The sequence below is a fragment of the Panthera uncia genome (genome assembly GCF_023721935.1).
Source record: "Panthera uncia isolate 11264 chromosome A3 unlocalized genomic scaffold, Puncia_PCG_1.0 HiC_scaffold_11, whole genome shotgun sequence".
NCBI lineage: Eukaryota > Metazoa > Chordata > Mammalia > Carnivora > Felidae > Panthera > Panthera uncia.
Genome location: NW_026057578.1, coordinates 24,488,819 through 24,515,203, shown reverse-complemented (window position 1 = coordinate 24,515,203; position 26,385 = coordinate 24,488,819). Strand labels below are relative to the sequence as shown.

Below are 26,385 nucleotides of genomic sequence, written 5' to 3'. Positions count from 1 at the left end.
TGAGAGACAGAGCATGAACGGGGAAGGGGCAGAGAGAGAGGGAGACACAGAATCAGAAACAGGCTCCAGGCTCCGAGCCATCAGCCCAGAGCCTGACGCGGGGCTCGAACTCACAGACCACGAGATCGTGACCTGGCTGAAGTCGGACGCTTAACCGACTGCGCCACCCAGGCGCCCCCTCCAGATCCTAGTTCTAGTCTACCTTTTATATCTCATCTTTCCCATCTCAGCTCATACCTTATGCTGCAGAAACCCCAAGCTCTTACATTAATTCCTGCCTTTATGTTTGCTATAATGTAAGGCATTATACCTCCAGCTATTGAACCCTACTCATCTGTTAGGAAATCTGTTTTCTTCTTCTTCTTCTTCTTCTTCTTCTTCTTCTTCTTCTTCTTCTTCTTTGAGAGAGAGAGAGAGCAAGCACAAGCAGGGGAGGGGCAGAGGGAGAGGGAGAATCTTAAAGAGGTTCCATGCCCAGTGAGGAGCTAGATCTCATGACCATGAGATCATGACCTGAGCCAAAATCATGACTTGAGTCCAAATCAAGAGTTGGACACTTAACTGACTGAGCCACCCAGGTATCCAGGAAATCTGTTTTTCGTTGTAAGTTACAAAAACACCAATTGAAACTATTCAAACTATAAAGACATGTTGGTTCATGGAAAAGTCCAGAGGTAGGTCAAGTTTCAGGTAAGTTTTTAGCAGGTTTCTGGCTCATTTCTTCTACAGAGTTTTCTTAGTCCTGCCTTCCTCCATGTGATGGCTTTACTTCTTTGGGTGACTTCCCTCTTGGTGGCTTTGATGGTCAATTTTGTGTGTCAACTTGACTGGGCTAAGGTATGCCCAGATAGCTGGTAAAACATTTCTGGGTGTGTCTGTGAGGGTGTTTCTGGAAGAGACGAGCATTTGAATTGGTACCCTAAGATCACCCTCAACAATGCAGGTGGGTATCATCCAATCTGTCGAAGACCAAATAGAATAAAAATGCAGAGGAGGGCAAACTTGCTCTTAGCTGAACTGAGACATCCATCTTCTCTTTCCCAGGACATTGGACATCACCAATCCTGGTTCTTAGGCTTTTGTACTTGGACTGAATTATACCACTGGCTTTACTGGTTCTCTAGCTTACAGATGTCAGATCATGGGACTTCCTGGCCTCTATAACCATGTGAGCCAATTCCTATCATCTATCCCCATCTATATCTATATATCCTATTGGTTCTGTTTCTCTGGAGAACCCTAATACAGTGGTTAAGAAAAAATTCTGCCACAACTCCAGGCATCATAGCCTATACCACATGTCCTGAAGGCGATAGAATGTTTCTGCTTCATTCTTCTTCTTTATTGGACCAACAAGAGTAGGTCTTTGATAATTAGGAGACAGGTTAGTCTAGTGTTCAGCATGCAGGCTCTAAAACTGGACTCTAGCACTTAGTAGCTGTGTGACCTTGGGAAAGTTAACCTCTGTGCCACAGTCTTCTCGTCTGTACAGTAGGGATTATAATAGTACCTACTTTGAGGGCTGCTGTGGGAATTAAATACGTTTGAAAAATGCTTAGCACATTTCCTGGCAACTAGTAAATACACCACATTAGCTCGTGTTGCCAGTGTATTCTTCAGAAACATCTCCCTTCATACTGTAATCTTCAAGGATTCTTCTGGACAACACAGAGTATTCCTAACACGTCTCTGTTTAATTCATAGCCATCCATTCAACAAATATTAGTTCTAGGGACTGAGGAATGAGCAAAATGGACAAAATCCTGTCTTTGTGAAGTTCACAAAAAAAAGTAGTAGAAGGTGGGGATGGGAGAGGGACAACAAACAAATAAACAGTATTTAAGGTGGTAATGAATGCTACGGAGAAAAATCCAGCAGGAAAGAGCACAGAGAAGTAGGGTGTTGCTATTTTAAGTGTGGGCCAGGGAAGGCTTCTCTGAGGAAGTGACATTTGAATGGAAACCTGAAGGAGTGAGCCATGCCCACATCTGGGAGGAGGGCATTTGAGGCACCTGCACAGGGAGGGTGCAGCACCACAGCCAGCACCTGGTGGTGGGGCTGATGGGAGGGCAGAGAAAGCCTCTCAGAAGAGGTGTTCCTGAGTTGAGTTTTGAAGGATGAACAGGAAGTATCTAGGCAGAAGAGGAGGTGCAGTCCAAGTGGAGAATGTGCTACAGCAGAGGGTGCTGAGAGACTGTTGTGTATTCAAGTGCACATGGTAAGGCCAGTACAAGGGGAGGGAGGTGAGGAGCCAGGAATGGCCAGAAACAGAGCAGAGGAGATTGGCAGGGACCAGTTCCTTAATTGGTTGGTTGATTGATTAATTCACTCAAGTGTTTACTGAACACCAGGTCTATACCAGACATTGCACTAGGTAACAATTGCATTGTTACCAGACAATGATGTACCCAAGCAGTCAAAGATGCTTGGTCTCATGGAACTTACCTTCTAGTGGGGAGACAGACAAAAAACGCACAGACTAATAAATGACAAGACTAAGAAATACCATGAAGGAAATGAATAAGAGACTAAACTAGAGAACATCTTTAGCTGGGGTGGGAAAGGCCTCTCTGCGGTGATATTTATTTATTTATTTATTTTTAATTTTTATTAAAAATTTTTTTTAAATGTTTTTTATTTATTTTTGAGACAGGGAGAGACAGAGCATGAACGGGGGAGGGGCAGAGAGAGAGGGAGACACAGAATCGGAGGCAGCCTCCAGGCCATCAGCCCAGAGCCCGACGCGGGGCTCGAACTCGCGGACCACGAGATCGTGACCTGAGCCGAAGTCGGACGCTTAACCGACTGAGCCACCCAGGCGCCCCTGCGGTGATATTTAAACAGAGACTTGAGGCAGAAGAAGGAACCAGAAGTTAGAACATGTGGAAGAAGAACGTTCTTGTCCTTGGTCTCAGTATCACTATTTCTCCAATTGGACTTCTCTTCCTTTGAAGGGAGACACGGCGTCATCAAATAATACAAACGGAGCTATAATTGCTGGTTTCGCAGGGCGAGGATTCCATTCAAACTCTGCCCTGTTAGGACTCCCGTCCTTAGGTGGGTTCTGGGGCAAGCGATGTGAAAAACACGATCATGAAATCACAGGTCTGCCACAAGATTTCGGACAATTCTCACCCTTCAGGGAAGTATAGCTGAGGACAGAAGGGCAACCTTCTCCTGTGCTCTTTGAAGGCCCCTCCGCCTGTTCCGTGGAGGCTGGAACACTGATTTGGGTGAGAGTTTACGACAGGAGAAATACTCAGGAGAGAGGACCACCACCCAGATCAAGTTATCTATCAAACGTTTCCAGCACCCTAGAAGGGTAAGCGTACTTCAATTTAACCTCCTTTGTAGGTGGGAGTGGCGCCTCCTCTCCAAACCCAACCCAACGGCTGCCTCTCCGCCCCGTCCTAGCCTAGGCTGAGAGGAACTATCCTCGTCCTCTCCACGCACCTGGTTCGCTGAAAGCGAAAGGACCTAGGGCTCCTCCCAACGCCATCTCTTCCGCACCCTTCGGTACGGCCCCCCGCCAACCTGTTTGGGCCCTGTCTCCAGACCCCGCCCGTCTTCAGCACCAGCCAGCCGCTCTTGCTTTGGGTCACGCCTCCTTCCGGCTCTTCCCCAGAGTGGCCACCTTTAAGCCCCCACCTCCCTGCTCCGCTTCCGGGCACGCCTCCTTCTGTCCCGCTTCAATTTTTCCTCCCTCCTGGGTTTCTCTTCAGCCACGCCTCCGGCCCCCTCTGCTAAGGGTGCCGCTTCGCCCAGCCTCGCCTCGGTCTCCCTCCACCTTTGACTCCTCCTACGGGCACGGCCTCCCTTTAGCTCCACCCACATCCCCTCCTTTCAAGCACGGCCCTGGCTCCTGGCTCGGCGTGGCCTCCACGGTCTTCCATACCTGCCTTGCGCTTCTCTCGTCTCCGGCCTCACCACCCTCTCAGCCCTGCCCCGCCTTCGGCTCGCTTATTGGTGTAGCAGAGTCTCTCTTCCAGTCCTTAGCTCCGCCTCTCCAGCCTCCCTCCTCGGTCCCTCCTCCCTCAGTCAGGCCCCGCCCTGGCTCCGCCTGCCTCTTCTCCCCGCCGAAGCTCTGGACCTTTCCAAAGCGAGGCTGAGGGGGTGGGGAAAGCCCATGCGCCCGGGAAGCCGGGCTGTGTCAGGGTGGGGCTGCGGACTCCTAGCACTTGGGTCTCGGTGTCCTTTCCTGGAGAAAGAGGCAGGGGCGTGGAGGGAAGGCCCAGGGCCAGGGCTGGAACGGCGGGTGGGGCCAAGCTTAGGGAAACCGTTCAGGGCACCCCCACCCCCGCGCGCTTCAGTGGTGCCGGCCGAGGGAAGGACTCGCGGCTGCGGGGCTCGCGCCGCTGTCAGTGCGGCGGGGCGCGCGAGCGGCGCGGGCGCAGGGCGGGCTGAGCCGGGAGAAGCTGAGGGGGCGGTAGCGGCGGCGGGGGCGACTCCCGCGCGTGTGCTCAGCTCCTCACGCCGCGGCCGGAGCCGCCTTCTTCCTCCTTCGCTCCCTCCCTTCCGCCCCCGAGTGCGGCGGCACCGCCTCCTTCCGCGCCGCGCGGCTTCCTCCAGACCTCTTGGCGCGGGTGAGTGGGGGCCACGGGCGTCTCCTTAAGGGTGCGGGGGAGTGTTCCTCTTTCCTTTTCGGCCGCCCACCTCTTCACTCGAGTTCCTGCCTATTTTTAGAAACTCTTTTTTCGGCCATTCTGGGCGTCCCGGGAGCGGGAGTAACTCCCGGCCCCCTCCGCCCGCACCTCCTCCCCATCCCCGGGCCCGCCGCCCCGGGTCGCTAGCCCGGCCCATCCTCGCCTGCCCCCGGCCGCCTAGCGTTCCCTGGCCGATTCCCCCTTGCGGGCCGGGCCTGGGCCAAGAGTTGGCGGGGTGGGCCCGCGCCCGCTCGGAAGTTGGAGTCTTTGTGCTCGCGCCCCGCCCCACCCGGCGAGGGGAGGAGGGAAGGGAGCGGAGGCCGCGCCGGGGAGGCCTGGGCGGGCTCGGTCCCGGCTCCAGCCCCGGCTTCTTCCAGCTCTCCTGCCCGACCCAGCTGGGTCTGCGGGCTCCCCGAGGTGCGCAGAACTGGCCCTGCCTCGCTCCCCCCGGGCTTGAGCGCCGCCGCGGCCCCCGCCGCTGCCGTTCCTGGGCTCCTTGCGCACCTTGGGGCTCAGAGAGGAGCAACAACCGGTCCTCGAGCTGGGGCAGTGTTCCGCAATTCACGCAGCCCTCTGTGTGCAGCCGAGCTTTAGTTTGTCCCTCCGTAAAATTTGGGAAAGAAAGTCGCCTCGCAGCATGTTTGTGGATTTAGGAAACTAATACGTGAGAGAAGTGTTTAATACCAACAGGTAACATTTAATGGACTTGACTAGGAACTTTGTAAGCCCTATTTCATTTAATGCTCATGACGGCCTTCTGGGGTTATCCCCCTTTCCAAAAGCAAAAAACAAGGCTCAGGGAGGTGAAATAATGTGCTGCAAATCATAGTAGTCCTAGAAGTGTAAAGTCTTGGTACTAGTACCTGTTACTTATTTCTTAAGTGTGAGCTTGTGTAATCTCTTAGTGCAGAGAGGATTTTGATTTACCCTTGGGTCACATCGTTAGAGACGTAACTCCGTTTTCCCTGACTTCTAGGCTAGTGTCCACTATGCTGTGGATGAAATCCCATTCTGGGGATATGAGGGGTCGGAGGGAAAGGAAATTACTATGGATTTCTTGCTAGTATTGCCCGTTAGAATTTGATGAAGGTAGGGGACTCCAGATCTCAGGCACAACTGAAATTCTCTGGGATTTTGGCTCAAGGAAGGCTTGAGTCATTATAACAGTGAGGGCTATCCATTTTGTTTATAGTATGTTCCTCCCCCCAAACCTTGAGTGTTCTCCATAGTGTTTAGATTTATAGCTCCTGGTTGGGGAAGGGGAAGCAGGAAGTGGCTCAAGTCAAGTGCTTCAACTCTCTGCCTTCAAATAGGGTTTTATTTTCCCTATTTTCAGGTAAGACCAAGAGGGATAAAAGCGAACTAAAATTAACTTTGACTAGTGTTCTAGTTTTCCAGTGTGTTTGATCCTGGTGTGGGAAGTGTCAAAATCAGGTAGGCCACATTTTGAAAGAGTCTCCTGATGTTTGCATTAATTCTTGGGAGTCTGGAGGTCTGTTGTGCCCTCCTTTTTCCAAAATTCTGGATTTAGAAGTCGTGGTATGTAGGGGCTGGAAGGGGTCTTACTATCTGGTCTAACTTTTTTGTTTGCCTTGTCCCTCTTCCCTGTTAATTGAACACTGAAAGGGGAAGTAAGTTGTCTAAATTCACAGACTGCCTTAGTGACAAATCGGAACTAGAATTCCCAGTCCAGTAGTAGTTATATTTCTACAATCCCTTGCCACCTTTTGAAAGGGCAGTAAATTACATAGTCAGGCCTTAAGACCAGGAATCCTGAGTAAATTGAAATCACGAGGAAGTTGTTTAGTTCCAGCCACTCTCCGTGCCTCAGGTTTTGCATTAAAAGGAGGTCAGGTTTTGTGCACAGGTGTACCAGTTCTCATTACTTTTATTGTGTGGTACTTTATGGTTTATAGTACTCTTCTGGAATCATCTGATTTCGTTTCTAATCAGTTCTGTGAGGGAGTTCTTAGAATTTGCTTTACATCTCCATTTTACAGCTGTAATTGAGAATGGAGACATAGCAAGGTTGGGGTACTTGCCTTTCTTATAATCACCAGATTAACAAGTGGTAAGGACAGGACACCTTTCATGGGCAGAGGATTTGATGTGGCATAATAAATTGAGCCACTTATTGTGACTCTGTGAACCTGTTTCCTTTTCTATAAACTCAACAGGCTTGTGTGGGAGCTGTGAGAAATGGCTGTGAAAGTCTATTGCAGTAGTAGAAATAATAGCTAACATTAAGTACTTACCATATACCAGGTACTGGACTAAGGACTTTCTGTGGGGTATCTCATTTATTCCTCAGAGCAACTGTATGAATTAGGTATTATCCCTGATTTACAGAGGAAGAAATAGGCTTTAGAGAGGTTATATGACTTGTTCAGGATCCTGTAATTGATAACTGCAGACAGTATAACTTTAAAGCCAGTGTGGGTGTTTTTTTGTTTTTTGTAAAAATACATGGGACATAAAATTTACCATTTTAACCAGTTTTAAATGGACAGTTCTCTGGCATTAAGTGCATTCACACTGTTACGCAGCCATCACCACTATCCTTACCTAGAAATTTTTGTCTTCCCCAACTGAAACTGTATCCATTAAACACTAACTCCCTATTCCCATCTCCCCCCAGCCCCTGGCAACCACCATACGATTTTGTGTGTCTGAATTTGACTATTCTAAGTACCATATGTAAGTGGGATTGTACATATTTTGTCCTTTTGTGACTGGCAAAGTTGGCACTCTTTGTGCCTCCCTTGACCTCAGGGTGCTTTGTAAATGCAAAATGATCAGCCCTGATTGGCAGTATGCATCCCCAGAGTGGGAACCGAAGCCTGATTGTACCTTTGGTTAAGCTCCTTGCCCCCTTTTCCTCTATCACTGAAGCCCGTTTTGGAGATCTGTGCTCGCCTCTTTTGTGTCTTCCAAAGTGACCTCTTACCCTTGAAATAGAACCCAGAGGACTCTCCACTGGCCTTGTTTGCACCTGCCTTTCTGACTATACAGGGTTTGGGCATATCAGGCTGCAGTGATCAAGAATAGCAGTGCTATGACAGCAGCTCGGATCAGAACTACTCAGAGGATGATTAAATGGATTACCTTTATGAAATGTTCTCTCTCTTTGCCCTCCTCTTTGTATATAGTCACACAAGAGGGATTAGCTTTGGTTTCCTAGAGGGTGTTTATGGATACTCCTTGTTTGCAGGTGGTTAAGATGGAGTTAAATGCATTTAGCCTTCAGAATTCTCTTTGGTTTGACCTTTTCCCGTTCTATGTGTTTGGGAGATGGTGGGGTGGTAGAATGTGGTGTTTGTGAAGGGTAGTTGGAATTTTGTCCTGATATTTACAGGGGGTGGGAGTGGGAGGTGTTCCAGAGATGGGTTTAATAGGGCAGCAAACAGATCTGAGCCTGTTGCACTTTCCTTAAAGATCTGATGGCTTAGCATTGCCTATGTATTAAGTCCAAACCCCTGAGTGTGATAATGTCAGAATGTGCTGAATTGTTTATTGGGGAGGATCTTGTAGTTGAGGAACTTTAAAGTCCCGTTCTGGCTACCTGTTGAGATTTGGTTTCATTGGACACTTCATTATCGGAAAGTTTTTCATTTACAGGAAAATTATTAAGCATCTGCCATGCACAGTCCTAACCTTGGGGATTTGGGTCTGTATAGTGTCGTGGGGAAGACAGGCAAGGAAACAGGCCATGTGAGAAGTATTGTGAATAGGGATAAACACTATGAGAGCATAGAGAAATGGTTACTTATCCAGCCTTGGAGGCTTCTTCAGATCTCAAGAAAAACAGAGAGACCTGAGGCAGGAGGAAACGAGATTTGGAGAGTTGAGGAGAGAAGATAAGACTAGGCAGAAGGAATTGCAAGTTTAGAGATGGTGGTGGTAATAGGTAAGACTTTGGCCATTTACTGTATCTATCAGGTACTATACTCTTAAGCATTTAACATGTGTTACTCCTTCCTATAACCACCTTGAGAAGTATACTATTACTCCCATTCCGTAGGTGAGAACAGACCCAGAGGGGTTAAATACATCTCTCCGTTTTCTCAAGATTGTTGAATGGATCATAAAACAAAAGATGGGTGGATGTGGCCCAAGATGAGAGGAGACTGGTACAGTAGGTAGAGCAGGAGCCAGGTCATGAAAGGGGCTTGTTGCCCAGGTTGAGGAGTTTGAACTTTAAACTGAGATGAGGGGGGCCATGCTCCCCTGGGCATTTTAGAAGGCTCTCTGGCTACCTGTTTGGAGAGTGGATTGGAGGGCTAGAGTACCATGGGCAAAAAAGACCAGTTAGGAGGAGGCTGTTATGGTACATACAGGTAGGAGATGATGATGTTTCTAATGAAGGGTGTGTGTGTGTGTGTGTGTGTGTGTGTAGAAGGAATTGTGAATGAGACACAAAGATGATTGGTGTGGAGAGTAAGCAAGAAATCAGGGATGACTTCTAGATTTCTACCTGGTGCAGTTGTACAGATGAGGATGCTGATTATTGAGGTGAGGACACAAGAGAGAGGGTGGATTTCTCATGCAGGGTCCTACATCTGCTTTCATTTACCTTCTAGTTACTGATCCTAGTTCTCCATGGGGAGGGTGGGAGTGGGGGCATGGGTGAGGGAGAGATATTTCACAACACATCTGGTAACTATACCTGACTAAACTGGGTGATGTAAACGCTAGTTTCTTTTTTTTCTATTTTTTTTTAATGTATTTATTTTGAGTGAGAGGGGAGGGGCAGAGAGAGAGGGAGAGAGAATCCCAAGCACCCTCAGTGCTCTTAGTGCAGAGCCAGATGCAGGGCCTGAATTATGAACCATGGGATCATGACCTGAGCCAAAATCAAGAGTTGGATGTCTGACTGACTGAGAGCCACGCAGGTGCCCCAACATTAGTTTAGAAAAGGGGGAAATATTAAGATATCAGACACCCAGGCCCTCCGTAGCCCTGAAGATTGCTTATGTTAAGCCAAGAACAGCTTACATTTTCTTTAGACAATGTCCTTTGGTACTGCTCTATGTGCTTCTGTGGCCCTCTCTAAGTCACTTGTGTTTACTACCTGCTAGGCACTGGGAAAACAAAGTTGAGTAAAACAGGAGCTTGCATCCAGAAAGGCAGCAGGTCTCAGTAGTTTAGCTAACAGTGGTGGAGGCAGAGGGTAGGGTGAGGCTGGTCAGGGTGGGACCAGATGCCGAGGGATCAAGAGGGATTTTTGTTACGATTCTAGATGATGATTTAGATAATATATCTCTTGAAGAGAGGCATTTTCTTTCTTCTTTTCTCTCCCATTTCTTAGGCAGTGGGGGGGGGGGGTGGTGGTAAGAGTAAAGATAGGAGTGTTTTCATATGAATGTCTATAAAAACTTTTTTTTTTTTTTCAATTTTATCTTGAGGTATAAAAGGTACAACTGGAGTGGGGAAGATGACAGCAGTAATGTTAACCTGCTGACTTACAACTGTCCATTAGGTATTATAAGGAAAGTTTCAGACCTGAGATGGGGTACTGCTCTTAGACTCTCAGGATTAGAGAGAGGGGACAGTGGGATAAACTGGGAGCCTAGTCATGAGCCTGAAGATTATTCATTCTGGTCCCTGCTGTTAATTCAGCTTGTGGTCTTGCCTTTCCTTTTCTGGTGCCATTTCATCATAAAATAATCTCAGAGCTCCCTGAAATTCTGTAAAGACCCAAAGGGTGGGAGCTGGGGGCAAAAATTAATTTTGAGGTCCTTCTCTGGTCACCTTCTCCACCCTGCTTAAATGAATAACTAGACACAGGCATCTGTCCAAGTATCATTAGTTATCTTTTCCATTTCTATAACCCTCCCTTTTTTTTTTCTTCAGTTTTATTATCTTTCACTTCTTAAGGACCTTCATGTGAATAAATGACCATACCTCATTGGAGGATGGGGGGAAGTGTGGAATATATCACTAGGTTCTATTCTATATCTCCAGAAGGTCATTTAGGCTGTCCACTGCTCTCTCTACAGGGTTAGGGGTGGGGAGATTGTGGTTGAATACTTACAGTTTCTTTCTTTGATTTTTTTTTTAATTTTATTTTTTAAATTTACACCCAAATTAGCATATAGTACAACAATGATTTCAGGAGTAGATTCCTTAATGCCCTTTTAGCCCATCCCCCTTCCCACAACCCCTCCAGTAACCTTCTGTTTGTTATCCATATTTAAGAGTCTCTTATGTTTTGTCCCCCTCCCTGTTTTTATATTATTTTTGCTTCCCTTCCCTTGTGTTTGTTCTGTGTCTTAAAGTCCTCATATGAGTGAAGCCCTATGATATTTGTCTTTCTCTGACTAATTTCGCTTAGCATAATACCCTCTAGTTCCATCCATGTAGTTGCAAATGGCAAGATTTCATTCTTTTTGATTGCCGAGTAATACTCCATTATATATATGCCACATGTTTATCCATTCATCCATCGATGGACATTTGGGCTCTTTCCATACTTTGGTTATTGTTGATAGTGCTGCTGTAAACATTGGAGTGCATGTGTCCCTTCGAAACAGCATACCTGTATCCCTTGGATAAATACCTAATAGTGCAGTTGCTGGGTTGTAGGGTAGTTCTATTTTTAATTTTTTGAGGAACCTCCATACTGTTTTCCAGAGTGGCTGCCCCAGTTTGCATTCCCACCAGCAGTACAAAAGAGATCCTCTTTCTCTGCATCCTCGCCAACATCTGTTGTTGCCTGAGTTGTTAATATTAGCCATTCTGACAGGTGTGAGGTGGTATTACATTGTGGTTTTGATTTGTATTTCCCTGATGATGAGTGATGTTGAGCATGTTTTCATGCATCAGTTGGCCATCCTGGATGTCATCTTTGGAGAAGTGTCTATTCATGTCTTTTGCCTGTTTCTTCACTGGATCATTTGTTTTTTGGGTGTTGAGTTCAATAAGTTCTTTATAGATTTTGGATACTGACCCTTTATCTGATATGTCATTTGCAAATATCTTCTCCCATTCTGTCGGTTACCTTTTAGTTTTGCTGATTGTTTCCTTCGCTGTGCAGAAAGAAGCTTTTAATTTTGATGAGGTCCCAATAGTTCATTTTTGCTTTGGTTTCCCTTGCCTCTGGAGACGTGTTGAGTAAGAAGTTGCTGCGGCCAAGATCAAAGAGGTTTTTGCTTGCTTTCTCCTCGAGGATTTTGATGGTTTTTTGTCTTACATTTAGGTCTTTCATCCATCTTGAGTTTATTTTTGTGTAGGGTGTAAGAAAGTGGTCCAGGTTCATTTTTCTGCATGTTGCTGTCCAGTTTTCCCAGCACCACTTGCTGAAGAGACTTTATTCCATTGAATATTCTTTCCTGCTTTGTCAAAGATTAGTTGGCCATATGTTTGTGGGTCCGTTTTTGGGTTTTCTATTCTGTTCCATTGATCTGAGTGTCTGTTTTTGTGCCATCTTTCTTTCTTTCTTAATGTTTATTCATTTATCTTAGAGGGAGAGGGAGAGCGCGCACACGTGACTGGGGAGGGGACAGAGAGAGAGAGAGAGAGAGAGAGAGAGAGACCGACCCAAGCAGGCTCCATGCTGCCAGCACAGAGCTCGATGCAAGGCTTGAACCCATGAACTGCGAGATCATGACCTGAGCCAAAACCAAGAGTTGAATGCCCAACCGACTGAGCCACTCAGGTACCCCAAATAGAGTTTCTGAGGCTCCGACATATGTATTTGAAGTGCTCCACTGACTAAAGTGCACATCTGGTTATTCTTCTGACACGCCCAGTGTTGCTCCACTGGGCGAAATAGGCTTTTTGATGCTTGCCAAAGTCATGTAACTTGTAATTACCTGATATTCTCTGGGATCTGTCTTCCTGTCTAAAACAAGGGGGTTGGACTAGATAATATTGAATGATATTTTTACCTCTTAATAGTATGAATTTCTGGTTTTATGGAAGTGACTTAATTCATTTCTGGAAGGAGAAACAGTTTTGTTAGAGCATTGAGAGTATGTCAGAGGGTTAAATTCTGAGTTCACGGGTACCTTTCAGTATATAAACAGATGGATATTGCTTTTTAGAGTGGACAGATTGCTGAAAAATTGCTTGTGAGATGAATTTATCAGATTGTCTAAGGAGCTCCATTATAAATGTGGAGCTGTTGTCCCATGGACAAACTTGGAGTCTAAGGACTATAAAAAATTATATTTAAATGTTTGGCAAACTGTTTAAAATCATAGAATAAAGACAGATAAAAAACAGTATAAGATTCCCAAACAGTACTAGGACTGGAAAAACACTATACCCGGAATTTGCATTTCCTTAGAGCTTTAGCTTTATGAGGTAGATGCCTCTACTGAGGTTACCTGGCCCTTAAAATGCCATCTGTAGAGACTGAATAGTTCTCTTTATTTGTTAAGGTAAGAATCATTGCTTTATCCAAGTAAGTATTCTCTTTTAGAAGGCCAGGTTAATAAGTTTAATGTTATTGGCCAGGTTTTCTTCATTCTAGAGGTATTTATCTGGTATTTAGCGGTCTCCTGTTTGTTTTATTAAGGATTTTTTTTTTTTTGTAATTTATTGTCAAATTGGTTTCCATACAACACCCAGTGCTCATCCCAAAGGGTGCCCTCCTCAATACCCATCACCCACCCCCCCCTCCCTCCCACCCCCAATTAAGGATTTTACTAAACCTAGTTAAAGGTACTGTTTGCATGGTCTCTGTTGATCTGTTTGTCTAGTTTCCTTTGTAATTCTTTGTGCTAGTGAAAGCAAGCTCAGCAGTAGATTTAAAAGAATCATTTCTATAACTCATTTCTCTAGATCTGGGTTTCCTTTCTGGAAGTAGGATCATGCTATACTGAGAGGTCAAATGTTGCCTGCTTACATGGGCCTTTGGGACTTTGTTCTTCCAGATAGCTGTAAGCTGGCAATGAGGAATGGTATTGTCAGTATAGTAATAATAGCGATGCCTGAATCAGAATCAGTTGAACACAAGAATAACTTTTCTTCAGGCCTTAAAGACTCACCTTAAATTGGTTTTCACATAAGTTAAAATCAGCTCTTGATAAAATTAGGGTCTTAGTAGAGTTACCATACTGAGTAGGCTACCTAGCTGTGATAGCATGATTATATTTATGCAACTGCCTTTCATCCCAAAGTTCAGTCATTCTTTTCCAGGAATTTGGAGTACCTGCTATGTGTTCTGTCTATGGAGAACATAAAAACAAAGTAAGACCTGATTGCTGCCCTCAAATTACTTTCAGTTTTGAGAGAAGTACAGTGGATCCTAGTTTCTGCTTACTCCTGCTGCCCTGGCCCAGATATTTGGGTTGAGGATTCAGACTAGAAATAGCAGAATTGATGGATGTATCACTAGGCAAGGAGACCTTTTTGAAGATCTGACTTCCAGTGTTTGCATATATTTTTGCCCCCCTTTATCTATTGGTGAGGTGCCCCACACACGGTGTGTAAAGTCAAGAACATTAGGGTAGGGGACAACATTGTCCTTCAGGCTTGGGTGTCCAGACATCTGTCTAGTGCTTTTCCTAATCTCCTCACATCAGTTCTCTGGCTGGCTTCCAGAAAGATTTGATACTGTCTAGCTTCTTCTTTAGGAAGTAAGAAAATGAAGTTTCATATTGAATTATTTGAAGTTTTATTATACTCAGTTTTGAAATAGCTCTCTATTTTGCTTGAAAGTGAATTATATGAAGTGTGGTTTCTGGCATTTGCTCAATTTGTGACTTAATAATTGTGATTAAATTGTGGTTCTTGAAGCCCACCACCACTGTCTCTGCCAGTCGTCTTTGAACACTTTGCAGCATGGAGCCCTAAGGAAATGGAGGGAACGTTGAGCTTACCCTGATCTTGAAGGGCTCTTCCCCTTTTCTGGTTTCTACACTCAAAAAAGAAAGGTTTTTTGGATGTTGTGTTGTGTTCGAACAATTTAGCATTGCCTGTGAGGTTTAGAAGAAGAGAAAATATGCCTGTGCCTGTCCTTGAAGGTTGGAGATAATATTGAAATCAGTCATCCAAACTGTATGGAGCCCATTGAATGCCTTCTTGGTGCTGTGAGGGATGTAAACATGTATAGCATATTCTTGACTTCAGGGAACCTATGGTCTCTTTGGGGAGAGAAGATGTGTATCTGACAATAAGGCAGTTTGGTGTAGATAGCGTTGTTTGGATGACTAAGGTCTACTCTTGTTCTTTGACACTAATTTGGCCAGGTAAACTGAAATAAGTCATTTTTCCTCTTGGACCTCCATTTTGTCATCTATAAAATGGGGCTAATATTCCATATCTTAACTTCTTCACAATGTTATTGTGAGGAACAAGTTAATTTTACTAAAAGTACAAATGATACATTATAAAACCAGATGATGCAATTTATATGTGAATTTATATATGAACATATATATATATATATATATATATTATACATGAAGAACACATGAGCTATTTGTCAGAGTTAATGGGTAAATGGCAGTGTTTTCCATAGAAGGAGAGATCTCTTTGGGTTGGAGTGATCAGAAAGAGCGATCTGAATCAGCCTCTAGGACTGGAGAAAGAATGATGGAAGCATTTAGACAGGGGCATTGATGAGGCAAAAGACTAGGAAAAACTTAAGGGGAGCAGGTTAGTGTTTTCCAGCCTCAAGTCACAGGGTAGGTGTATGTTCAGCATTAGTTACCAGTTTTCGAAGGCATACCAGATTACACTCTCGTTAGTGGTATAGGAGAGATTCCTGTTGATTCGCATTCGGGTCAACACTTAGCATTGTCTTTTTCATTTTAAGTCCTGTTGGTTGATAGTTACAGAACTGAGTTTAATGAACGTAATATGAACTCTCAGGTAGCAATGCCATGAAGAAGTAAGATTGGGATTTCAGAGAAGGGAGAGATTGCTTCATTTGTGGTGTGTGGTGCCCAGGGGGCATTTATGGTGGAGTGAGCATTTCACTGGGCTTTGTAGGATAAAGATAGTGACCATATATTATCTGGGACCACTTCAGTTTCTCATGTTCTGTCTGGTTGTGCTTAATAAATTATGAAACACCAGTATTTCTGTGTCAGGACTCTTATCTCCTTGATACCCTGAAATCTCTTCTCAATTGCTGTGCCCCACTCCCTTTCCCTACCCCATTTTCCCAGAAAGTACGGTCACAGGAGATTTTAGGCTATGGAGATGGAGAGAGGACATTCTGTTGAACAGAAACACATGAGTGACTAAATTGAATGGCATCCCTATTCTTGCTAATGAGCTGAAGAGGGGAGGATGTGTCCATACTTCAAGGGGTGGATGGTGATGCCTTCTCATAGCCCTCTGGAGCAGGTGGAAAATGTCTACTGTTCCCAAGCCAATTGTATTTAAACTGGATAGGATGAGAATGACCTCTTTGCCTGAAATTACATCATTTCAGGAAATAAGTTAATCCAGCAGTAATACTTGAAATATATCAAAAGAGAGTTTTTTTTTTTTTTTTTAATTTTTTTTTTTTTTTTATGTTTTTTTTTTTTTGTGAGAGAGAGAGAGAGAGCATGAACGGGGGAGGGTCAGAGAGAGGGAGACACAGAATCTGAAACAGGCTCCAGGCTCTGAGCTGTCAGCACAGTGCCCGACGTGGGGCTTGAACTCACGGACCGAGAGATCATGACCTGAGCCGAAGTCGGCCGCTTAACCGACTGAGCCACCCAGGCGCCCCAGAGAGTTTGTCTTTTAAAAGAAGGGGGAGGTGGCAAGAGGGAATACCAAAACCTAAAGAGCTTAGTCTCTCAAAGCTCATCTATTACTTGTATATTTGCTCAGGGAAAAATTGCCATTTCTTTATCAGCTTTCATCCTGCTGGGTGGACCCTAGCTGAGTGTTTATTTTCTGTAGTTTTACCAAATCACTTTGAAGGCTGGTGTGAACATTGATCATTTCTTAGAGCCTTTCCTCTTTGTTCTGTCAGCAAATTTTAGAAAATGTACCTTAAATTACCTGGTTGGGGGGAAATGAGGTGGCCCTGCCTGCTCCCAGAGAGCAGTACTTCCATGTTAAACATTAGTTAGGTCCTGATCCTGTTTCAGGTCTGGGGTATTTGTCAGGAGAGACTGACACTGATCCCACTGGGGACATATACTAGAGGGTATTTAGGCCTTCTGTCAAGTAGACTAGTTGAGTACTTGATTAAAAATCTGATCTCGGTTCTAAACCTAACTCCGTGTTTGTTATTAATAGTTGCTGCCCTGTATCGGGTGCCCACTGTGTTGAGATACCATGCTTGGTACCTTGGTTCAAACTAATAGAGCTGATGTTTATTTAAAATTACTGTGTGCTAATAAGCTCTTTGTGTATGTATAGAAATCTTTATAAATCCTATAATACAAGACCTATATAAGAAAATTTATGTATCATTTACATATGTTATATAAATCTTGTATATCATGCATAAGTCTGTCTATATATAAAAATCATTTATTCTTACTTCAACCTTAAGAAGTAGGTTCTGTTGATCCTCATCATATAGATAGGAAACTGAGATGCCAGGAGGTTAAGAAATGTATTGTCACACTGCCAGTAAATGAAGTTGCCAGGAGTTAAACCTAACCAGTTATTTATTTTTAATATGAAAAATTTTCAACATACCCAAAATAGAATAGATTAATGAAGCCTGATTCATTACTGTACCTATCACTCAGCTTCAATTCATGGTTAGTCATATTTCATTTATACCCACCCCTACCTACTTCTCATCGTGTGCTTTGAAGAAAATCTCAGCTATCATATTTTGTCCTTAAATATTTCACAACATATTTCTAAAGGATGATTTAAAAAATAAAACTTCAGGGGCACCTGGGTGGTTCACTTGGTTAAGTGTCCGACTTCGGCTCAGGTCATGATCTTGTGTTTCATGAGTTCAAGCCCCGCATCGGGCTCTGTGCTGACAGCTGAGAGCTTGGAGCCTGCTTCAGATTCTGTGTCTCCCCCTCTCTCTGCCCCTCCCCTGCTTGTGCTCTCTCTCTATCTCTCAAAAAATAAATAAATGTTAAAAAAAAAAAATTTAAAAAACTGCAGTGGGGCCTGATTGGCTCAGTTGGTAGGGCATGCAACTCTTGATCTCAGGGTTGTGAGTTCCAGCCCCACATTGGAGGAAGAGTTTACTTAAAATACAAAACACAACTACAGTGCCATTTTCATCCTTGTAAAATTTAACAACTCCTTAATACCATCAAAATTCAGATTGTGTTCAAATTTCCAGTTACCTCATAAATGTCAAAATCTTACTTTTACAGTTTGTTTGACTTAGGATTTATATAAGATCCACATTTTAATTGGTTCCATCTTTTAAGTCTCTCTCTCTCTCTCTCTCTCTCTCTCTTTTTAAGTTTATTTATTTATTTTGAGAGAGAGCATGCATGAGCAAGCAGGGGAGGGGCAGAGAGAGAGAGAGGGAAGGAGAGAGAATCCCAAGCAGGCTCCGCACTGTCAGCCCAGAGCCTGATGTGAGGTCTCATCCCATCAACCATGAGATCATGACCCAACCTGAAATCAAGAGTCTTATCCTTCAACTGACTGACCACCCAGGCGCCCCCTAAGTCTCTTTTAATTTGTAGTTCACCCCTGTGTGGTTTTTGTGTTACCTTTATTTGTTGAAGTAACTGGATTGTTTTCCATGTTCTGAATTTTCTATAAATTGGTGGTTGTATCTAGGGGGCAAATATGTCTTAATCCTCATGGCAACTCTGCAAAAAATAGGTATTTTTGTTTTGCAGATGAGAAAACAGACTGAGAAAGATTGGGTGACTTGTCTAGAGCCTCCCAGCAACCTTGGATTTAAGCACAGACCATTTTGTCTCCAAAGCCTTTGTTCTTTGCTTTTTTCCACTCCCCCATTCTCTGACCTTGGGCAAATCATTTTAAGTTCTCTGGGCCTTAGTTTCTTTGATACATACACTGATGAATCTTATAGGAGTAGTAGTTTATGTGTCGACCATTTGAATGCCTACTATGTGATGGCATGGTACTAGATGCTGTGGATGATACTCAGGTGAATATGTTTTCAGTGAGCAGGTGGTCAGCCAGGGACTGTAGGACTATACCCTGTTTCAGACATGGAGACTGTTTTGGACATGATGGGGCTATAGGAGCTTCCTAACTAACCTTTCTGTCTTGTCCTCTTTCATGCCATACTCCTCCCTGCTGCCAGGTGCCTTTTTCTAAAAACCATTTTTGTTGTGTACTCCCCTACTTATAAATCTAATTTGAGGGACTTGGTAAATAAGAAACACAGTTTTTCCAGCAATAAACCTTCCCTCCTTGAATTGAGTTACTATTTCAAGGGCAGCTGTTTTTTTTTTTCCCCCCTTTTGTTTGGCAAAGGTATGTTATTGCTTTTATGTAAATGCTGAGGGAATCTGGAGATGATAGAAAAATGGTGGAATAAAGCATGGGAATGCCATCTTGATTCAGGGGAGAGCATACATTTAGCATTGTACTGTTGACTCTCAAGGACATCTGACTGTAATGGAGCAGTTGTGCTCTTTTGCAAAGAAAAGGTACTTTTAGTTATGAAGTTTAGGGACAAAAGTTTTAGAGATATTCCTTTAAGGGGAACCAAGCTGCTGAACTTTCATTTTACTGGCTAGCCAAGCCATTAAAATGGATGCAGTATATAGAATTGAAGTCATGTAGAACAGTGGCTTGGGTCTGTAATTTGGGTAGCAGGCAGTCAGCACTGGGGTCCAGGCCAACATACAACTATAAGTAGTAAAAGTCCAAAGTCCAGAGTAGTAAGTCTCAGGGCATTTGTATCCCTAGAGTGCCTTATATGTAATAGGTACCTAATATCATTAAATCTTTCTTAAAAAAATATTTTTAACAGTGGATTAAGCTAAAGAAGGTGTGGAATCATGGGTTCTATTTAAGTTTATTTTGATTTATTTTGAGGGAGTGTGAGGGTGCAAGTGGGGGAGGAGTGGAGAGAGAATCCCGAGCAGGCTCCACACCCTCAGTGCAGATCCTGATGTAGGGCTTGAACTCGTGAACTGTTGAGATCATGACTTAATCCAAGAGTCCGATGCTTAACTGAACTACCCAGGCGCCCCTGGAATCATGGGTTCTAAAGCTCAGGAGCCAAGTGGTCCAGAACTCTGGATAGCTCCTTGGAAAAACAGTTCCTCTGACAAAAGTTAGGAGTCCTTAGGGGACTCCTAAATCCTTTCTGTTCAGAAGTATTCAGAGGATCTTCCCCTCTAGATCAGGGATTGCAAACTGGCAGCCCCTTGGGTTGCCCCTGGCCTGCATACATATTTTGTTTGACTTTACCTGTACTGTTTTTCTGTTTTGTTTTGAGTTGGACCCCAGCCTGGGGAGATTGGGGCTGCCTTTCAGTGGAGATACCTTGTATGAGATCAGAAATCCTGGCATGTGGGCTATGAGGGTGACTGATTTCTCCTGAAGAGGGAATAGCCCCCTGCTATTCTGTAGACGGCTTTAGTCCCTGAGCCCTCTATTAGGGATTCCCTGTATTGTGATTCCTTGTGCACTGCCTGTTTAAGAAGCTTGTATCTTGGCCTTGTTTTTTTTTTTTTTTTTTTGGTCTTTGAGGCAAAGGGATATGGCTTTGATCTTTGGGCAAGTCTGTAGCACCAGCCCAGTTTGGCAAAATGCTTGTGTTTTAAAGAATCACGTTCTTCATTTCTGTCCATCTCATGTAGTGTTTCCTTATTGGCTGGCTTCTTTAAATGGAGCATATTTGTTCTCAAGTTTGTCAAAGCCCTCACCATTTCCTATTGTCTCTGTGATACCCAAGCCCAGTGCTTATTGCCATTTATCATCAGACTAGTACTTTGTTCTTTGAAACACTTGGTCACCTGTACTTAATTTTGCTACCTGCTTGGTCCTTTTGGGCCAACCCCACTCTAGATGGAACTCTTTGATATTGAAGGGGCTTTGCCCAGTTATGTACTTATGTACTTTTAGTCTGCTGGGGCTAGATGAACTATCTTTATTTTATTAGAAACTTTTGGTATCCCTATTGGCTAGTAAGTCTGTCTCTTTGCTTGTCTTAGGACTTCACCAGGACAATAAACAAGTCAAGTCTCAGTGAAACTTGTCCTTGTAAAATTAGCATTTTTTGCAGTCTCTAACACACACAAGCTAGAGGAGAAGTGGGTTCTGATGCCTTGTGAAAGAAACCATGACCTCTAATACAAAACTTTTTTAAGGAGTTAGTCCCTGGTCTTTGTCCCACCTAGTTGCGATGAGCTGCAGCTCCTGGGTGTTTAGGTGACTTTTTCTGAATAAGTGACTTCTTGCTGCTTGATCTCTTTGGCTTCTTGTAATTATTGTAGCATTGTCATCTTGTATGTGGCACATCATGGTAATTTCAGTGACAACTGATCATGATATCCCAGATAAAGGGAGGAAGCTAATAAGTGTTAGGAACTCAAAAAGGATATTGGGCTAAGTTCTTATACGGCTAGTAGAATTTTGAACTGGAAAGGGGTTTTCAGCAAAAACCTAATTAAACCTTTTCCTTTTACAGATCAGTCCCTATTTGAGATACTTAGCTTTGTGTTTCTTTGTGCTCTCTATTCTGTATGGGTTTTTTCCATTATATCCCACTGGACCATGATCTCCACAAAGGCAGGAACCATGTCTGTCTTGTTAATTACTGTCTTCCCAGTGCTTGCCATAGGACGTAAGTATTTTTTGAGTGGATAACATGGACACATGGCTGAGTATTGGATGATATATGAAATCATAGGATAAAACATACCTTCCTAAAGTGTCAGTGTACTCAGATTTTTTGGATTTGGAGTAGTTTAAATATTATAACTAGTAATTGAAAAGTTTACTCTTATATTAAATCATGTTAGTATGAATTTCTTTTAGATAACATGAGAAGGCATCAAATAAATTTCAGAATTACAGTAGGTCCTTTGACCTTTGCCCCAGAGGTTTTAGAGTTGCCTGAATGAACTCTGATATTTTTGAAAAGCTAGAAAACTAATTTTTTTGGTATATTTTTTAAAGTTTGTTCATTTTGAGAAAGAGAGAGTGAGGGCAGGTAGGGGAGGGGCAGAGAGCAGGAGAGGGAGAATCCCAAGTAGGCTCTGCGCTACTGGGGCTCTATCTCACAACTGTGAGCTCATGATCTGAGCCAAAATCCAGAGTTGGATGCTTAACCAACTGAGCCACCCAGGTGCCCCTAGAAAACTAATTTTTTTTAAAAACATGAGATCTGATTTGAAATGCTAGCAGTTAATTCAGAGGTTTTTAAACAAATTTGTGTGGGTAAGACAAAACACATCCTTGGCTTGAACATTTGTTTGTGACCTAGTAGGTAAACAGGTCTGGGGAGCAACTAGACTTTGGATAGGGTCAAATAGATCATGGTGTCAGGGACAGTTGCCATTTTGGGCCTGGCTTCTTGGCTTCAAACTGGCCATAGTTTGAAGTGGAAAGAATGAAGTTACAACTTGATAGGTTAGGAAAATTCTCACATTAAATATCACCGTCTGGGAGGCTCTGTCATTTGAGCATCTGATTTCAACTCAGGTCATGATCTCATGGTTTGTGAGTTCGTGCCCCACGTCGGGCTTTGTGCTGACAGGTCAGAGCCTGGAGCCTACTTCAGAGTCTGTATCTCCCTCTCTCTCTGCCCTCCCCTGCTTGCACTCTGTCTCTCAAAAATAAATAAACATTAAACAAATTTTTAAATTCTCTGTGGGAAGCAGCTTCTATAAAGCTATCTCAGCCCTTAAGAGAGCTTCACCTTTACTCCCCTTGTTTTGCAGTTGAAACTGAGGCCCAGGGAAGAAAGCAGAGCTTTTCTTTAGGAACCTAAACAGCAGCCATAGGTCCTCGGCAGACCCTTCTTCAAACTCCAGATCTTTGTTGGGTGCTCCTGCCTCACACACTCTTAGGGCATGAGGCAAGGTGTTTTGGCATACTTTGGGATGGTTGGTAGAGCTAGGCAAACTCTGTTTCTTGGCATAGCCCTATCATCCTGAGCAAAGGGAGGGTTGAGGTGGCAGTTAGTAATGTGCTCAGTCTCAGCCCAAAGGGTCTATTTCTGTCACTAGCATCAGATTGACCTTATTTTTTCTACATAGAAAGATGTAGAAGATAGTTCAGCAACAAGGAGCCTCAGTGCCAAGATAGATCCATCCCTCCTTGTGTTTCCTCCCTTCCAGCTCCTTCCTCCTTGAGCCCTCCCCTGTGCATCACTTACCTTCTTCCTCTTTGAGCCTTCCCTTATGCATCACCTACCTTCTCCCACCCCCCATCCCCACTCTTTTATTCTTTGTATTTGTCTCATTGTTGCCCTTCTCCTCCATGGGGAAATTCTTGTAATCCTCTGCAGTAGGCAGAGTCTGGGATTGGACCTGTTTCTAGGGTTTTTAAGGGGACTTGCTCTCAAGTAGGGCAACTAAATAAAGGAGAATAGACATTTTTAAACTGCCCCCTCTTCTCTACCTCACCCCAGATTGGAAAGGATAAAATCTCAACTCTGGGCTTGACTGCAAGGCTCGTACAATCTGGTGCCACCTCACTTTGCTACCTTCTGTCAGCAGCATGGTAACATCCACTGTTTCCCTGTGCTCCTGCTCAATTCAGAATGACTTTGACTGTTTCTCTGAGTAGAAAGCTCTCAGCTCCCTGCCCCCTTTACTAGACAAGCTCCTGTTCATTTTTTCAAAGCATTTCAAATGCCATCTTCTCAATGAAGCTTTCCTTGATCACTCCATAAGCAGAATTAATATTGGTCTTCTTTGCACTTTGCTTCTACTTCTGTAGTTGTACTCTGCTGTTGTATCACACTCAGATCTCCTCTCATTCATGAAATTAAGATCTTATGGGCCAGGGGACAGTGTACTACTTAACTGTTTCCTCTGTGTCTCTGTAACAGGCTTGGCATAAATAGTACTTGCAGAATGAATAACAGAAATGTATGTGTACTGATAGCCGTGGTATAAACTTGAGTATTAAATGCTACAGGTAAAATGTGACAAAATGCTCTGGAACTTTATGGGACATTTTTTTTTTTTTTTTTAAGATTTTTTATTTTAAGTTTGTTTATTTGAGAGAGAGAACAAGTGGGGGAGGAGCAGAGAGAGAGGGGGAGGGACAGAATCCTAAGCAGACTGCACTGTCAGTGTGGAGCCTGATCTGGGGCTCGAACTCAAATCTGTGAGATCATGACCTTAGCTGAAATCAAAAGTCAGGCACTTAACGGACTGAGCTAGCCAGGCACCCCCCCCCCCCTTTTTAAAAATTTATTTTGAGAGAGCACATGTATTGGGGGGAGGGGGAGGAGGGGGCAGAAGGAGAGGGAGAGAGAATCCCAAGCAGGTTCTGCACTGTCAGCGTAGAGCCTGACACAGGGCTCAATCTCACGAACAGTGAGATCATGACCTTAGCTGAAATCTAGACTCGAATGCTTAACTGACTGAACCACCCAGGTGCCCCCCCTTTTTATTTTAGAGAGAGAGCATGAGTTAGGGGAGAGTGGTTGAGGGGGGCAGGAAGAGAGAATCTTAAGCAGGCTCCATGCTCAGTACGGAGCCTGACAACAGGACTCAATCCCACGGCCCTGGGATCATGACCTGAGCCAAAATCAAGAGTTGGATGCTCAACTGACTGAGCCACCTAGATGCCCTTGTGGAAGTTCTTGAGAACTAACTTCTAATTGGGAGAAATCTTGGAAGTTTCTAAAAACTGGTAGCATTTGAATATGTCCTTGAAAATTCAGAAGAAATTCAACTTGGCAAAGATGGTGGGAAGAACATTCCAGGTGGAGGAAATGGTTGGAGTAAAGGCAGTGAAGAAGTACAGAGATTCAGGCCACCACGTACTGCACCCATCTCTTTAGCTAGAATCCTGTTAGAGTGTTAGTGTGCTAAATTTCTAGGCCAGCCTAAAGGAAATTCTCTCCTGTCTTTTGTACCTTTTTTCTTTTGTGTTCTTCTTTCCTTCTCTTATCTTTTTTTTAAATATTCTTTTTTTTAATGTTTATTTTTGAGAGAGAGTGTGAGCGGGGGAGGGGCAAAGAGCGAGGGGGACAGAGGATCCAAATCAGGCTCTGCACTCAAACTCAAGAGCTGTGAGATCATGACCTAAGCCGAAGTTGGATGCTCAACCGACTTAATCACCCAGGTGCCCCCTCCCTTTTCTCTTATAACCTACTTGATGCCCCCCCCAACCTTTTCCCTTTCTTTTATCTTCCTATTTCTTCAGTCCTCCCCCCCACCCCGCTTTTTAACTTTATTGTTGATCTTTTTCTACCTATTTTCTTCTTTTTTGCCCTCTTCCCCAAGTTACCCAGGAAATCCAGTACTTTGGGTTGAAATGTGAATCAGCTATACAATATTTAACTCCAAATAAACACCTCCCTTTGTGAAGAAGTAATTATGGCATAATTGCTTGCATAAGATGTGTCTGTTGTGTTTTATTGGCATTGGCTTTTTTTAACCTCCCACGATGCTGGGGGTGTCGGTACCATTTTTTTTTTTAATAGTTGTCATAATGTCAATTTTAATGAGAAATTTCTGCAGACAGCCTTGCCCTTGAGTGGTATGAGCCTTGAGGCAAAGCTAGGGCTGGATGAGTCAGATACGCTCAGGGATCTGTTTTCTCATGCATATGAGTGTCTAGGCCACACACACTCCCTCCAGTCCCTACAAGTTCATATGCTTTGCAACACATAGACACAAAATTGAGTTACAAAGGTGCACACATTGCTTCTCTTCCATACACATCCATATAATCTCTCTTACACCTTCAAATTATGTACTCCCCACCCCCCCTCCTGCCATGTACCAACACGTTTATCCTCCTATACCCCCAGTTCTGTTCTATTTTCTAACCAGGTACTCCGTATGTGTTGCAAAGGTATCTGCAAGCCTGTCTCACAGACACCACACTGTTTACTCCCTTACATATCGACATAGGTCTTCCTCTGTACACAGACACATCTCCCTACACCTTGGGTCTCATACATTCCACATCACACCATCTCCCACTATTGCCTACACCCCTTCCTTAGGTATTTCTAATCCTCATAAGAGACATTTTACTTTCAGACTAGTTTTGAAAGGAAATGTCTTTGCTGATAGCCAAACTAGTGGACCACTAGGAAGTCTGAACTATTACTTATGACAGACCATTCTGAGGCCCCTAGAATAACTTTGTTATGGTTGGGGTGGGGGAAGGCTGGATCAGACAATAGCTGGTTTCTTCTAAATGGTACTACTGTGACCCAAGGTGGATTTGAACCTAGCTATAAACTGGTCCTGTGATTTCAGAGTTCACTTCTATTGGAAGATGATCATATACTTCATAAAAGAACCACTGCATATGTTCTAAAAATTTTTTTTTTTTTTCAACGTTTTCTTTTTTATTTATTTTTGGGACAGAGAGAGACAGAGCATGAACGGGGGAGGGTCAGAGAGAGGGAGACACAGAATCGGAAACAGGCTCCAGGCTCCGAGCCATCAGCCCAGAGCCTGACGCGGGGCTCGAACCCACGGACTGCGAGATCGTGACCTGGCTGAAGTCGGACGCTTAACCGACTGCGCCACCCAGGCGCCCCATGCATATGTTCTAAATCAGGTTCTCTAACAAGTTCCTGGAGTGCTTCTGTTGTGTAGCCAGGTTTGGAGGCAGTTATCAAGAGGAAAGAAATAGAAGTCAGATCTGCATTAGCTTTTTGTACCACCATGGACAAATGATCTTTTCTGGACCTCCGTTTTCTCACTTGTGGCATAAACAAAGCTCATACTCA

General features: G+C 44.0%; 1 protein-coding gene across 8 annotated transcripts in view; it reads left to right on the top strand.

The window, feature by feature from the left end:
* The first annotated feature begins 3,301 nt into the window (after window positions 1-3,301).
* RALY (RALY heterogeneous nuclear ribonucleoprotein) overlaps window positions 3,302-26,385 on the top strand; it is an 87,742-nt gene continuing 64,658 nt past the window's right edge. The window contains exon 1 of one of the 8 annotated variants that reach the window (XM_049649960.1): window positions 3,302-3,322. The gene's annotated coding sequence lies outside the window, so the exon portion shown is untranslated. Of the gene's footprint in view, window positions 3,323-4,246; window positions 4,584-4,768; window positions 5,334-26,385 lie in introns of those variants that run through there. The other 7 variants (XM_049649965.1, XM_049649966.1, XM_049649963.1 and 4 more) reach the window with 7 other exon arrangements.